This window comes from Polypterus senegalus, chromosome 2 (genome assembly GCF_016835505.1).
Source record: "Polypterus senegalus isolate Bchr_013 chromosome 2, ASM1683550v1, whole genome shotgun sequence".
Lineage (NCBI taxonomy): Eukaryota > Metazoa > Chordata > Cladistia > Polypteriformes > Polypteridae > Polypterus > Polypterus senegalus.
In genome coordinates, this window is record NC_053155.1 from 256,899,463 (window position 1) to 256,915,215 (window position 15,753).

A 15,753-nucleotide genomic window follows, 5' to 3' on the forward strand; every position below is an offset into this window, starting at 1 on the left:
CACGTAACAAGACATGCATATTGGAAGGATGCATGGAAAATGTGGAAATTATGTTGGTTAAATGAGTTCAAGCGCTCCTTTTCCACATTGGACCATTGAAGTTAAATTCTCGTTTATGTTTAAAAAATAAAATTAAAACTTTAACAGTTCAAGAGATGACAGATACAAGTATGATAGGGGAAGGGAGTGAATGACCAGATCAGCCCCTGTGATGAGCTTAATCCGAACAGAACGTCAGTTTTATTACTTGTTCAGCATTCAAAACATTTCTTATAGATTGCTTAGTTTTTACTTTTTAAGGGTTAATTAAGTCATATGTAATGTAGTAGTGCCTATATATGAGTCAGTCTTTGTAACAGTAATAACTTTCTTTCCATGCTATAATACACCGCAGTCTTAAAAATAAAGGTGTTAGAGTGCTTCTTCAGAGCAATGCCTTAGGGAAACCATTTTTGTTTCCGTCCACATGAAGGTTACAGAAAGAATCTTTGTTTATCTAGATCCGTAGCAGGCTCCATACAGTAAATGCTCATGAAAAGATAGTACCAGATCTGTGAAATAGCAATGGGTCATAATTTTACGGAAGGTAAGTCCCAGATTTCTTAATCTGTTAGTGTCCTGCTAGGTAGCCTACCACATTAAATATTTCTTTTTTTCCTATATATTACAAAGCTTTTCAAAGTACCAACTTCACATACAAAGAATTCCTTCCCAACATGAAATGGTGTTTGTCAAGCAATGACTCTACGAGATGAACCACACAACCCAGAAAAGAACCTTAGAGTGACAGGATGTTTAAAAGTGCAGCTGCTCAGCAGCAATAAGGAAAAGTTTATTTTTTATCTTGTGTCATAGATGGGAGTTTGTATTTGAAATGTGATTTGCATTGGTAGACAGATAGGTAGAAGGTTGTCCTTCATGTGTTTGGGTGGTGATCAGTTTTTGACAATAAACACATCTGTGTTCAGAGCCTGGAGAGCATTCTTTGAAAACGTTAATTATTACTGCTACTCGTTTCAAACAAGCTCCATTTACTGGCCATAAAAACACATTAGAGGATGTGGCATGTAATTTAGAAATCAATTCCAGCTAACCAATATATATAATAAAGCCTCTGAATATACACAAAGCCTTTTGTATTACAACGTTTAAAGGACAGCTCTCAGAAATTAAGTGCAGCCAAGAGCTCTGTCTTGCCCATCACTTGTCATTGCATTAATGCCTGACTCCATGAAGTGCACTTTTGCCATTCCTGTCAATGTTTCAGAATGCTGCCTCATGCCAGACTTTCTCCTAAAAGTTGGTACTGTGACTCTTTTCAGTTTCTGTTTTATTGTAAGTGCTTAAAGGCACACATCAAGTTACAGTTAACTACAGTACTATAAATGATCTCTCCGAGTACTGTGCTACAATGAGACTCCTTCTGTTCCTTTTCTATTATAAGGTATCCTCAGTGACATTCCTCCAGGACACATTTTTACCTTCACTGAGTTTTTGCCTGACTTAACGGGATTGCAGTAATTATTTTCTCATTTTAATTCTTGGGTGCCTTTTATTAAAGCTTATTGTTAAGAACCAATGAACAGCTTTATTTTAGGAGACCTTTTCCTGTAAGCACTTCACCATATAGAGAAACAGTAAAAAACAAAACATATTTTAGAAAACTACTTGATACTAATTGTTCTCAGATTTTGTGACCGACTGATGTATTAAGATAAAGTGGATGAGCTGCAGTGATTTATAGACAACAGGCATGGATTCTGGTGTGGAAGGGTGTTGCCCTGTGAAAGTCTTTTCAAACTGTTAGGTTATTACTGACAACAGGAGAACAATGACATAACTTCTTAAAAGGTGGCATTTCATTTTGTTAAATTTTCCATTCTTCATTTTCTAGTGGGTTATTATACTGCATAATGTCTCAATATTTCACAAAGTATTGTTTCTTGCCCAGGTTTGTCCAAATGTGCAGTCCCAAATATGTACCTTTTTACAATCTACATCTCCATGTTTAATGAAGTATACTGTTAATCAAAAGCAGACATTAATAGCACACCAGGCAAATATGGTAGTTTCCTAAAAACAGAATGCAAACGCACAGCGTCATGGATTATGGTAACACTTGAAGACACCAGCACATCTATTTGAAAAAGTAGAAAATATGGACTTTTTTTTTTGTTTTATTACATTTTACATTATCCATTTTATATTGGATGATTATACTGCTTAATGTCTTAATATTTAACAAAGTATTGTTTCTTGTCCAGGTTTGTCCAGATGTGCAGTCTCAAATACAAACCTCTTTACAATCATTTGGGTGTTACATCTCCGTGTTTAATGAAATAAACTGTTAATCAAAAGCAGACATTAATAGCACACAAATACAGTAGTTTTCTAAAAACAGAAAGCAAGCACACAGCATTATGGTATATGGTAACACTTACAAGACACTAATGCATCTATTTGAAAAATAGAAAATCTGGGTTACTCCAGGTGGTAATGGAGGTGGTTAGCAAACTAATTCATACCAACTGTCTAAATCTATGATGACCCATATACTGAGTACACTACTGTATATTGCCTGTGTTCTTTTTGTTGTTTCAGTTAAAGTACCTATTCAATTTTACTATTATATCAGGAAAAGCAATTTCATCTATTTCAGTGTTTATTTTTTGAGTTGTTCATACAATACCATTGGGTATATGCAATATGTGTTAGAATCACATCAGGAAATGCACACTCATTTCTTTTGTGTTTCATTGAATGCTGTAAACCTTCAGTGAGCAATGCATGCTGCCGTTAATGGACTGTGACCTTTGATGCTTACACTCTGCAAGTTAACCTGTGGGTTTGACTGTGCATCTGAAGTGATTTCAGCAAATGAGCTATAGAACTAATGAATCCTCAACTACAGTATCAAAAAAAACCTACAAAAACATGCTAACTGTACATGAATTGCACATTATTTCCTTTTCATTAATAACAAAATAAGACACCAAAGTTTCCTTGCTTAGTTACTGTATACAGTATAGTATTTGGTTAATTGTACAGACTAAAGGCTGATGAGCCTACATTGTAGCTATGCGTGTATACTCCATCAAAAGCAGTTTATTCTTACTTGCCACAAATACCAGGTTAGTTGGTAAAGTTTGTAGCATGCAAGAAACACAAAATGATCCATTAAAATGCAGGTAGTTTTTGCCCTCAAGGATCATCTCTCCTCTTGGTACATATTTTCTTCTGTAGGCAAACATTTTTTCACTTTTCATATATTCACCAACTCCCAAACCGATGTTAGCTGATACTTTCGTGCCACAGACTGGCCGCCATCTGATTTTATTTGTACTATTGTGATGAGGTATCAAATAAATGTGTATATTTTCTTATTTCTTCACTAAGTCTTCTTTTGATCTGCTCTGTGTTTCCAGAAATGCATAGATACCAAACTGGCCAATCAGAGTCATAGGGGTCTGTTTAAGGGTTCATTAGTCACATTTTTGAGGAGGTGCACATCAGGCTACACCATTGTTACAGATAGGCTCAATGCAGAAGTATAAATCACCCTCAGTTTGTGAAATGTTCCTGCAATGGGTTTATGCAAACACAACTGCTCCACTACGACTTATGTTGGTGATTCACCAAGGGGACCAATCCCTCAAATAACATGGAGCGACTGCAGGCAGTGATTCTCCAAGAGGGAAGGAAGATGGCTCTCATTGGCAATTCTCCAATAGGCATGATGATCATCAGTAATTCTAGGTCACAAAGACACAAAAAAGCCAAATTGGTTCACAAGAAAACAGTTTAAGTACCATCTACTCAAAGCACCGTGATGTTCCAACAGTGATGGATTAAAAGCCAGAAGTCTGCATCACCATCATCATCAAGGGCGCCCGTGAGAACCCTAAATACAAGGAGGACTGCTTCATTTATGTTAGGTGGAAATTCCCAGAGGGGACTGAGTGTTCTCATGGCCTGGAACCCCTGCAGATTTTATTTTTTTTCTCCAGCCGTCTGGAGTTTTTTTTCTGTTCTCCCTGGCCATCGGCCCTCTCTCTTTTTTCTCTTTGTATGTTAACTAATGTTGTCTTATTTTGTCTTTTATTTTTCTTTATTAAGTAAAGCACTTTGAGCTACTTTTTTTATGAAAATGTGCTATATAAATAAATGTTGTTGTTGTTGCTCCAGACATCAACAAGCCTATTCCTAATGTCAGAACTGGAAATGGAGAGGTGTTAGCTGACTGTATCTTTGGGCCCGGCTCTTTCTTGAGTTAATGGCCTTCCATTCTTATCCTGTTGGACAAAAGGCACGAGAGGACTGACTTCATCCACATTCAGTAAATGGATAAGGCATAATCCAAGCAGCGTATTGGTCTGCCATCACCATGCACCTGCACAAAAGCTTGAAACAATAAATATACAATGCACTACCACTATTGGAACATTTTGTTTTAGCATGCCTGCTATCTTGTTCAATAATATTACCTTTCACCTGCTCAATAATGTTATGGCAAATTAATATTTGCCTCCTACCAAATTAATTTATTAACAGACATTTCAAGGAATCTGTTAAACATGTTCCAAAAAATGGACACATTGATATTCTTTTTTCTGTAGGGCATCCATTCTCTGGAATGAAGAGGTTGTGGTGGGTACTGCAATTATTTTAGCACAGCAGCAGGGCAGTGTTTGTGGTAAATTCTTTCAACTGTATTTACAGAAGTGGAATGTATGAAATATTATAGTAATAACCATGAAATAGTGAAAATTATTAAAGAAGGAAATATTTCAAGGGTATTTTTTCTTCAGCATGAGGTTTCATTTTGAATGCCTAGAATTTAGTCTTCCATGGAAAATGGACTTTCCAACTTTTATGAGTGCAGAATCATAATTTAAAAGGAGTTCTTGCAATGTAATTTCACACAACTTAGTCATATTTGGATTTTAAAAAGTTAAATGAAATACAGTGCTACTGTGTCAGTCATTCTTGGGTGCTAACTCTGTAGCCATGAGCACAATGTCTGTGTTCACAAAGCAGTAATTACAACAAGGCTGTATAATATATGGCATTGTAAACACGGTTTAATTACGGTTAGCTTAAATACACTTAATTATATACTTCTTAAAATATTTACAGTTACAGATTAAAATGAAATCTTCTGAAAACAAAAAACAAGATCTTAAGTCACAGATGTGTTAAATTAAGTGTATATTTTACTTGTGATGGCCACAGCCTATTCTGTTAGCTTCACATTTCAGTGCAGGAATCAACCTACTCACTCTTGCATGGTCATTTTAGAGACAGCAGACACTCTAAACTGCATGTCTTTGAGATGTAGACAAAACCTAAGAACTCTGAGGTTAAGCCCATGGAGACATGGGAAAAATGTCGAAACTCTATGCAGACAATGTGTTGAGCCTATGGTGGTAGTGTTGTATTGCAGCAGTTCTTGTCAATGTGATACTGTGCTTCTTGAAATTAACTCTTACATTTACATTGTATTTTCATACACACACACACACCAAAAAGAATTAATCAATTTAGTTTCTTTAAAGTCATTGTAAGACAAGGAAAGAAGATGAAGTTAAAACAGAGCCCTGCTTTATCTCATTTATAAGTTGAGTTCATTATAAATATAGCTCTCAGTCTTTCAGTCTTTGTTTTGTCTTGCTAGATACCTATTAACAAGGTTGGGACCCTTTTTCCAGTTCCGTGGTAATGCCATTGGACACACCTAGGTGAACTTCCTTCTTTTATGGCTGTCTTAAATGAACTGAGCACTTTACGTTTAGTCTCTCTGGTGCAGACTGCCCCTTAGACAAGACCTGTGGTCTGAAGGGCGTTCTTCCAAGAGCCTCCAGTTTCCTCCTGTAGATGCTACTGCTCTCGTGCTCTCTTTTCAGGAGAATGTGTCTTTAGGCATCTTTAAGAAGATTTGAACTGTGAGTATATTTTGCACTGCTCTTTAGGAAGTCTGGTTCTAAAGAAAGGGCCACATTTGATATATTAATACTTACTGGTAACAATAAATTTGAAGTTGTGCTTTTAGTTCAGGTCAGGGCTCATGGTGAGGGATAAACTATGATAATACTGTGAGACACTGTGCCATTCACTTATTAAAACTTTGAAAATGTGACCCCTATTAAAGAACACAGTACAACCTTTGTATGTGGTTGATTTCAGAGGAGCTGTCTAAAGGGCTTGAATTAAGTAATATTTATTCTATGTTAAAATGTGAAGCTGGTGGTATAATGACTCTAATGATGAGGGTGTAGGTTTGTAGAAATATTGTGGTAAAATGTACTGTATGGTATTTAGCCACCCTCAGATTCAGATTTATTTATAAAATGTTGTGGTTTATTGCCACATTCTCAAATCCTAACTAACCCACAATCCTCTAGACAATACCTACACATGAATACATGGAGAGGGCGGCACGGTGGCGCAGTGGTAGCGCTGCTGCCTCGCAGTTAGGAGACCCGGGTTCGCTTCCCGGGTCCTCCCTGCATGGAGTTTGCATGTTCTCCCCGTGTCTGCGTGGGTTTCCTCCAGGCGCTCCGGTTTCCTCCCACAATCCAAAGACATGCAGGTTAGGTGGATTGGTGATTCTAAATTGGCCCTAGTGTGTGCTTGGTGTGTGGGTGTGTTTGTGTGTGTCCTGCGGTGGGTTGGCACCCTGCCCAGGATTGGTTCCTGCCTTGTGCCCTGTGTTGGCTGGGATTGGCTCCAGCAGACCCCCGTGACCCTGTATTCGGATTCAGCGGGTTAGACAATGGATGGATGGATGAATACATGGATGACAGACATAAAATGTCTTCAGGTTGTGTGAGGAAATCATAGTACCCCAAGAAATTTATGCAAAGTGACTAAGCTGGAAACTGAACCCTGGTCCCTGAAGCTATAAGGCAGCATTTTTGCTACTTTCTCTCCATACAGATAAGTAAAAATGATGAAAATCATGTTGAGAGTATGTATTCAGGGAAGGGCAAAAATGCAAGATAGCTCCACATTGTTTTTAGATTCCCTTAACCTTTTTGTTTGCAGATTAGTTGAATCCTACAGGACACATAAAAGTAAAATACTCGGTGTTTAAAAATAATAACAATGGATTAAAGGTGCTATATATGAGTGACAGGATAAAGTATCAAACAGATGTGTTCAAAAAACAAAAAGCTGTAATTCTAAAATTACCATTTTTCCAGGGTTCCAGATTGTTTGGTGATAAATAAAACCAAACCCAAAAGTATTTTGTTTCAGAAAATAAAACAAAAAATTGTATTTTCTAAAACTGAATCAAAGTACAAAATCTGATGAAGAGTACTGCATATACAGTAGAAATGTTCAGTGTAGTGCTCAAGCTGCCTATAGTGTATGGGTGAATGCATTTGTCGATATATATATATATATATATATATATATATATATATATATATATATATATATATATATATATATATATATATATATATATATATATATATGTATATATATATATATATATATATATATATATATTCAGTAACAATACTTGCTACAGCACACAATAATGATGTCATTAATGTGCAACCCTGCAAAGTCTAAAAGAAAATGCAACCAAGGTCCAAAATAAAGAAAGAAATTGCACACAAATGGCATAAATGATACCTAAATTCATTAGTAACTCCAAAGATCTATACTGTAGATGTTGCACTTTTAGGTATTGAGGTATTGTGTGTTGCGATACAGAATCACAAACATGGCAAAAAAGGAATAAGAGTCTTCAAAAATGCAATGAAGCAGGCCAAGACTTTCACTAGCCTACCCAGAAGAGATTCACTTCAACTCAGACAACCCTCAACTCCTGCCAGCAGGCTGCAGCCTAGACAGGCCCCAAATACAGTTCGAAATACACCACAAGTCCCAACAATAATCTCGAAATGCCCTGCAAGGGAGAGAATGACCATAAATCTTTGACTTCAATAAAACGGCAATGAAGAATGCTTATAAAAATGAAGATGTATTAACCAAATAAGAAATACAAGAAACAGAGCAAAAAAGGATTTGCCAAAAAGCTTATCCCAAGCAAACCATTAAAGCATTAATTATCCAATATCAAAATTCAAAGAGAAAAGCAAGATAAATTCAATAAATCAGAAAAATCAAAACAGAGTCGATACTTATAAAGGGCTCCTATAAAACTCACTGCATCACTGATGGCCTTCTTTTTTGTGGCAGACACACAAAGCCAATGGGAGGACGCAGCAGCAGTGACGTCAGGGTTTCCCCACCTCTTCGGGTTCTAAACACAGAATATAAGAGATATTTAAAAAAAGGTACATAAATGTTAAACCATAAACCAACATAACAGAAATTACATAAAAAGACAAAAATTACAAAACTGAAAATGCACATAAATCTAGACCTACACATTAACGATTATGCTGGGATATAAAAAACCATTATGGACTCTAACCAAATGATCTTGGAAATTTTTTTTACTACATTCTGTACAGGTAACAATACATTTGAACTTAAAATTTGTTCAAGAAGCACATGCAAAAATGCTGAAGAAAGATGGTGTAGTTTAAATTCATGTTTTGTTTGGATACTGTGTAAAGTTCTGAGATTACAATATTCAGACCTGTGCTTTTAAACAGTAAAGCCAATCAAGGATGAATAAAAAAAAACTTACAGGTCATTTTGTTATAACATAAGTAAAAAATTGTAATGAAGATCCATAATCAGAGAAATCTATACATGACACACCATCTACTCCTTATCGATAAGTGAGGAGTTATAAGTGAGTGTGAAGCAGCACTAGTGGGGAATTTCCAGCTTTACCTGTAAGGGTATCCAAGGCAATTGAAAGCAGTTAAGGGAACTGGGGACAAACTCAGCTAATCGCCAATAAACAGACTCTGTGTGCTTTTAGCTTCAGATTATTTCTAATATTATCTTATCCCTTTTTTCTTTGGTTACCTTGAAGTAAACCTCACTTAGCATGTTTAAGAAAAGACAAAGCTGTAAAAGAGAGAGATCAGTTAGTCAGAAATTCTGTGAAGAATTAATAATGACATGGCAGGACCTCCGTGACCCTGTGTTTGGATTCAGCGGGTTGGAAAATGGATGGATGGATGGATGGATGGAGGGCAGTTTAATTTCTTTAAGTATTTTGGGAAATCTTTACAAATAGTTGGGTTGCGTCTTTGCTTTGTTCATTTTTTCATGCACATAGGAAAGGTGCCTTTGGCAGTGCTTAAAAACCACCCAGTGAGCGTAACTAACTCCGCCCCTTCCAGCTCACTCTTCGTAAAAGTCCGAGCTTCCCAGAAGAAGGCATCATTTTTAGCAAGGGCTACCTGTCGAAAAGAGTTCTTTAATAAACTGACCTAACTTGTGGCTATGTTTAGATTTATTTTTTCTGCCCTGGTATTTGTAGGACACATATGCTGAAGAGCATTTATTTTGGTTATATTATTGGACATTAAATTGGACAACCTGGTTGGTATCCTGAATTTTCTAATTTGTGGAACTGTCATTCCTGCTCCCGGCCACAGCAGGTATACAGTATAATAGTATTAGCTTTTTGGTAAAATGTAAGGTTTTCCATCCATCCATTTTCCAACTTGCTGAATCTGAACACTGGGGTCTGCTGGAGCCAATCCCAGCCAACACAGGAACAAATCCTGGGCAGGGTGCCAACCCACCGCAGGACACACACACTAGGGCCAATTTAGAATCGCCAATCCACCTAACCTGCACGCCTTTGGATTGTGGGAGGAAACCCACGCAGACACGGGGAGAACATGCAAACTCCACGCAGGGAGAACGCGGGAAGTGAACCCGGGTCCCCTAACTGTGAGACAGCAGCGCTACCACTGCGCCACCCAATGTAAGGTTTTGGTTTCATAAAATATGTAGTGTCATCAACTCGTTTCAGATTTATTGTCACATGTACAAAGGGTAATGAAATTCCTATCTGCATGTTTGACCAACACACACCATGCCACTACTATCATTTTTTGGTGGCCAAAATCTCACAGGTTATGTCAAATATAATATCACAAAATAATAGGTAGGGGTGAGAGAAATTGCCCAGTTTAATTTCACATAATAGTTTTTGCAAAAATAATGCAAAACTTCATTTCAGAACTGTCAAATTCACTCCATGAGGTGTTTTAGAGTTTTAAAAGATTTCTGGACAGTGAAAAAAAGGAACTTTGCTTCTTAAGGGTTCAGCACTGGTTTTGGGATTGCTCCCCCATTACAACACTCCTTCTTGATATGTCATATAACCAGTGTTTTAGGCTGGAGCAAAAGCAACACACATGCAAAATTTTGTGAAAATCGATTCAACAGTTTTTTGCGTGATTGGTGGACAAATAGATAAACAGATTAGGATTTTATTTAAATAGATTAACAATGTTATTTGGTTTTATTGATATGGTTTATTTTTTATGTAATGGACTTACCAGCATAGGTTTGCTTATGAGAGAAGGCTGACTATGTGGCCTAGCTGTTTACATTCATGATCCACAAGGTTTTAGGTTTGGGTTTAATCCTCTTAACTGGGTTTCTATTAGAAGTACACGTATCCTGCTTGTGTTCATATTATACAAAATATTTGAATTTACACTTATTTTGACGGGTGTTTGCCATGAAATATCCTTTGAAAAGCTATATTTGTTTGCAAGAAAAGTCTGAAACAGGACTTAAATAGAATTAAAGCAGAAATACATTCTGTAAAGAGCAAGGAAGATATTTGTAGCCTGAATAAATCCTGACAGTCATGAATAAGGAATTCATTATTTATGTATTAGTCTTTTTTGATACACTTGTACCAAGAATGTTATCACCTTGAGTATACTAAGCAAAGCAAGCCTAGGAAGATTTTATGTGATAAAAAAGGTTGTGGCAGCAGTCAAGGGAATAAAGTGAATCATGACATGAAAATAATAGAAACCCACCTTCTTAACTTGCTGGATAACATACTGTGCAAATGCTGATATTCTGACCCTTGTGAGAAAGTAAAGCTGATGGAAAAAACATACCGTAAAGCAGTACTTTCACGTTAAGAGTACTGGAGATGTGAGAATACACCTCTTGGGTTATAATTGTCTTGTCTGATCTGAGTAATACTCGGTGTTCCTTGGCGTGCTTGCCTTCCTTTCACTCAGTAAATAAATGATATCTCATCAGGAAAAAAAGAAAGGGAACATTTGGAACCCTTCCAATACATTTCCCAACTTTTAAAGTTAAATGTGTACTGTCTAATGACTTAAAATGTGATTACTCGGCAAAGTGTGATGTCTGTAAAAATGAAATCTTTTGCAACCACCAAAGTCAAATGATGGTAATTCATTGCATTTGCTTAATTATTTAATTATTGTTGGTGCTAATGTTTTGTTCTAATTTCTTCTGGGTACTTTTTATATTAATTATAGGTGACACTCGTGTACTTAGTGCATAAGTAAAGCCAGCTGTGATAGTAATGAGCCTTATGAGATGGGAATAAAGGTGAAAGCTGCAAGCAGTTGTGACCGAGTCAGCACAGTTTAAGGTCACGTGAACATAATGTACATTAATAAATATAATATACGTATATTGCGGAGTTAGTTAGTTATGTACAAATAAATAACACTTAAAATGTCACTGTCAAATAATAGTAGATTTCAATTAAAAATAACAACAGGATACCCAGGACAGAATTCCCCGGAAAATAGTGTGCCTAGAGGCCAAGTGACTCTGTCCTTAACATTTAACAACCCTATAACTAGACTGATAAACACAAATATTAGAAATAGTATATAAAATATTTAATATTTCAACATTTTAAAGAAGTAAATCACTTTTAGTTTTTTTTTAGTAGTATACAGTATAAAATGCCTACATTTGTTTATGCAGTTGGAGTATGAACATAGTGCTCTGTGAGAAGACTCAGAGGAACACCCTGGATGTTCAGAATGGATTATATCCCCCAGCTGGCTGGGCCAGGGAATTCCCCAGAAGTACCTCAAAAATTGTAGCTGAGGATTGGGTGACCTGGGGCCTCATGTATAACGCCGTGCGTAGAACTCACACTATAACATGGCATAAGCACAAAAGCGGGAATGTGTGTACGCACAGAAAAATCCAGTTGCAGGAATCTGTGCGTATGCAAACTTTCACATTCTTCCACTACATAAATCCTGATCAGCTTGAAAAGTAACGCTCGTGCACGTGCCTGCTGTCCCGCCCCAACTCCTCCCAGAATTACGCCTCTTTGAATATGCAAATCAATATAAATAGCACTTAACCTCAGCCTTCTGTGAAAAGACAATGGGAAAAGCACAGGGGAAAATATAAGAATTTCAACGAATACCAAGTGGAGGCAAAGGAAAAACATACTATTTGTTGGTTTAAACAGAGGTATAAATAACAAAAGGAAGTTGATCGAGTGACAGAGTGTTGGAGAAACTAGAAAGCTCAAGTTCACAAAGTTGCACAGTGCCCAAAATAAAAAAGAAGTTGTCACATATCAAAGTCGCTGTGAAAAGGCAATTTGTAGCCCACCGTCTGAGTATCATATGAAAGCTTATTAGGGTACAGAGAAAAAAAATAGGCACACAGTGGGAAAAAAGCACGAAATGTCAACTTTAATCTCGAAATTTCCACTTTAATCACGTAGTTTATTTTGTCATTAAAATAGAACTAGATAGATTAGATTAGATTAAACTTCATTTTAAAATCGTTTAATTTACTAATTTCTCAAATCCCATTGTAACTAAAGTAGCACGTTAAATGATTTGTTTTTTATTTGATCTTCTATGTGCTCTATGTGTGTTAATCACTGCGTGCTTCTGCTCTTTCTCTTTCTCCGACAGGACACAGAATCCAGTACATTCGTAATATTACAGCTCTCTGAATAATTAAAATACTGAGATGTATACGTTATATCTTTTTCATAATGATAGGAACGAAAGCATGTTATTGATCATGGGAACACAGTGGCGCAGTGATTGTGCGTGACCTTTAATGAAATTATTGCAGCAGTACTGTCTCTTTCAAATGTACTAATCTCCAATTCCTGTCCTTACTTTTCTTTCTCCAAATACCCAATTGCCACACAATCATCTCAGTAATAGACGTTAAGCCATCTGTAAGCTTACAACGACGATTCTTCAAAACTTTTAAGGAACATTGAAATATCTTCATAGTAGGTGTTTAATTATTCTATCCATCTATCCTTCCAGTGTCGTGCCAGTCCACCAAGAATACAGCACGAGGTAGGATCAATCTGTGAACTAGCTAGTGCTGCAGCACCATGTCCCCACATGTTTAATTATTAACAATACAGATTATTTAAATGAAGTTAAAGTTTTATCTGTATAATATAATCAACATATTTTGCAGCAATTCATCTTAAAAATGATATTGTCATCATATGTAAATACGCGCTTTATAAAGTGGCGCAGGTTGTGCAATATTCTAACTGTAGTGCAAGTTTACATTGGGGTAATTGTACTTATAAGTACATTACAAACAGTTCTACAAGGAGCACATGATGGACTGATTGACTGTTTTTAAAGTTCTTTGGTTGAAACTGTTTTTGAACCGCAAGGTCCGTACAGGAAAGTCTCTAAAGCGTTTTGCCATGGCTGAGGCAGCGTGTGCTTGATGCTGTATCCCGATAATTCTCTTTCCGATCAGCTGCTGCTGTGATTCCCCACTCAGGTACAGTGATATAAATACTCCAAGTGGTGTAGTGAGAATAATATAGAAAAAGATGAACCACTGTGGCAACCCTTAACGGGAGCAGCTGAAAGAAGAAAAAGAAGGTGCAGTGACAGCAACAACGCTAAAGCAGTTATGGTATTTTAAATACTATGGCTATTCCGTGGACCATTATATTGTTACAGGTTAATTACAATCAAATGCATTACACTAATAAAAAATATGCGGTTAGTTTCAGTGTATTTATAAAGCCGCGTCAGGAACGTGGATCTAAGAAAGAAAGTGTAACCACACAGGAACAGTAGCACTGCTTTGATGCTGGGTGCCTCCAGTCTGCAAAACCGAGCGCAGAACTTGCGTACGCCAGGGTATGAGGTACCGTGGAAATGTATGTGGCTTTACGCCAAGTTTAGGTTTTATACATCGTAATTTGAATGTGGAAATGTTCATACGCAACATTTCTGTGCGTATGCACTGTTTATACATGAGGCTCCGGGTCTGGGCAGCTAGGTGTATTACCACCACATCCCTGATCAGATGTGGAGGGTCAAGGGTAAAGTTATTGTAATATAAACAGATGGAGGACTTCCAGTTGACATGTAAATACATTTAATTAAGCTCTATATAAACCTTTTTATTTGCATTATTACATAAAATATAGATTCCTTTAAAGCTGTCCATAAAATTCATCTCTTTCCTGCCATCTCCAGATCTCTCCAACATTAAATGTTAGTCTTCACTCTGCATAATTTGGAAGCTCTTATCTCATTCCTTTACTTGACTAGACTGTTTTGAATTGCAAAGCAATTTTTAAAAATTACAATTTTTTTTTACATATTTATTAAAAAGAAATTATGGACAATGACATAAGAACTAGCTAATGGAAATAAAATAAATTTGGATAGATGTGTTCACAAACAAGAGGGCAGACTGTCTGGAATTTGTGCTTGAAAAACTGGAAATACCCTATGGATTCTATGCAGCATTATACAGCATCTATATTCGTGCTGAGCCTAGCATCACATCAGAGAAATACAGTGGATTCAGAAAGTATTGAGACCCCTTCATTTTCTGTACATCTTATCATATTGTAGATTAATTTTAAATGGGTAAATTTGCCCATTTATCTACTTCCAATAACCTGTTATGAGGAAGTGAAAACATGTTTTCAGAAAGGTTTGCAAATCTATTAAAAATCAAATATTGAAATTTCTTATTTATATAAGTATTTAGACTCTTAATTTGGTACTTTGTAGAAGCCCCTTTGGCAACAATTACAGTTTTGAGTTTTCTAGGGCAAATCTCTACTATATCTGCACACCAGGAACTGTGCAGTTTATTCCATTCTTCCTGGCAGATCCTCTCAGGCTCCGTTAGATGGCCGGTGTGTGTCCAAAAACTGCCATCATCAGGTCTCTCCATGGAAGTTCTAATGGGTTTTAGACAGGGCATTGGCTCAGTCACTCAAGAACTGCCAGAGACTTACAGTATCCCAAAGCCAGTCTAGTGTTTTCTTGGCTGTATGGTTTGGGCCATTGTTGTGCTGAAAGGTGAACTGTCTCCTTGTCCTTGCTTTTGAGAAGCACCTCCAGAGCATGATGATGCCACCACCATTGGGATAGTATTAGGCAGGTGATGAGCAGTGCCTGGTCTTTACCAGACATCATGCTTGGAGTTCTGCCCAAATATTTAGTTTTTGTCTCACCAGAGCAGAGAATCTTTCTCCTCACCCTCAGAATTTTTTAAACTCTCATGTGTGCTTTTTACTCAAGAGTGGCTTCTGTCTAGCTACTCTACAACTGATGAAGTGCTGCTGAGCTGGCTGTCCTGCAGATAGGTTCTCTCATGACTTTTGAAGTTCTGTTAAACTGATCATTGGGTTCTTAGTCATCTTCCTGACCAAGGTCCTCTCGCCCGGTCCAGGAAGAGTCCAGGTGGTTCCAATCCTCTTGCATGTCATGATAATTGGGACCACTGTACTCCTGGGAACACTCAAAGTTTTAGAAATGGTTCACAGGGAGTTCCTTGGATTTCATCACATGTTTTTTGTCCTCCCATGCA

General features: G+C 36.9%; 1 protein-coding gene across 1 annotated transcript in view; it reads left to right on the plus strand.

The window, feature by feature from the left end:
• hs6st3b (heparan sulfate 6-O-sulfotransferase 3b) overlaps positions 1–15,753 on the plus strand; it is a 999,647-nt gene that overhangs the window by 2,210 nt on the left and 981,684 nt on the right. The gene's annotated exons all lie outside the window — the stretch shown is intronic.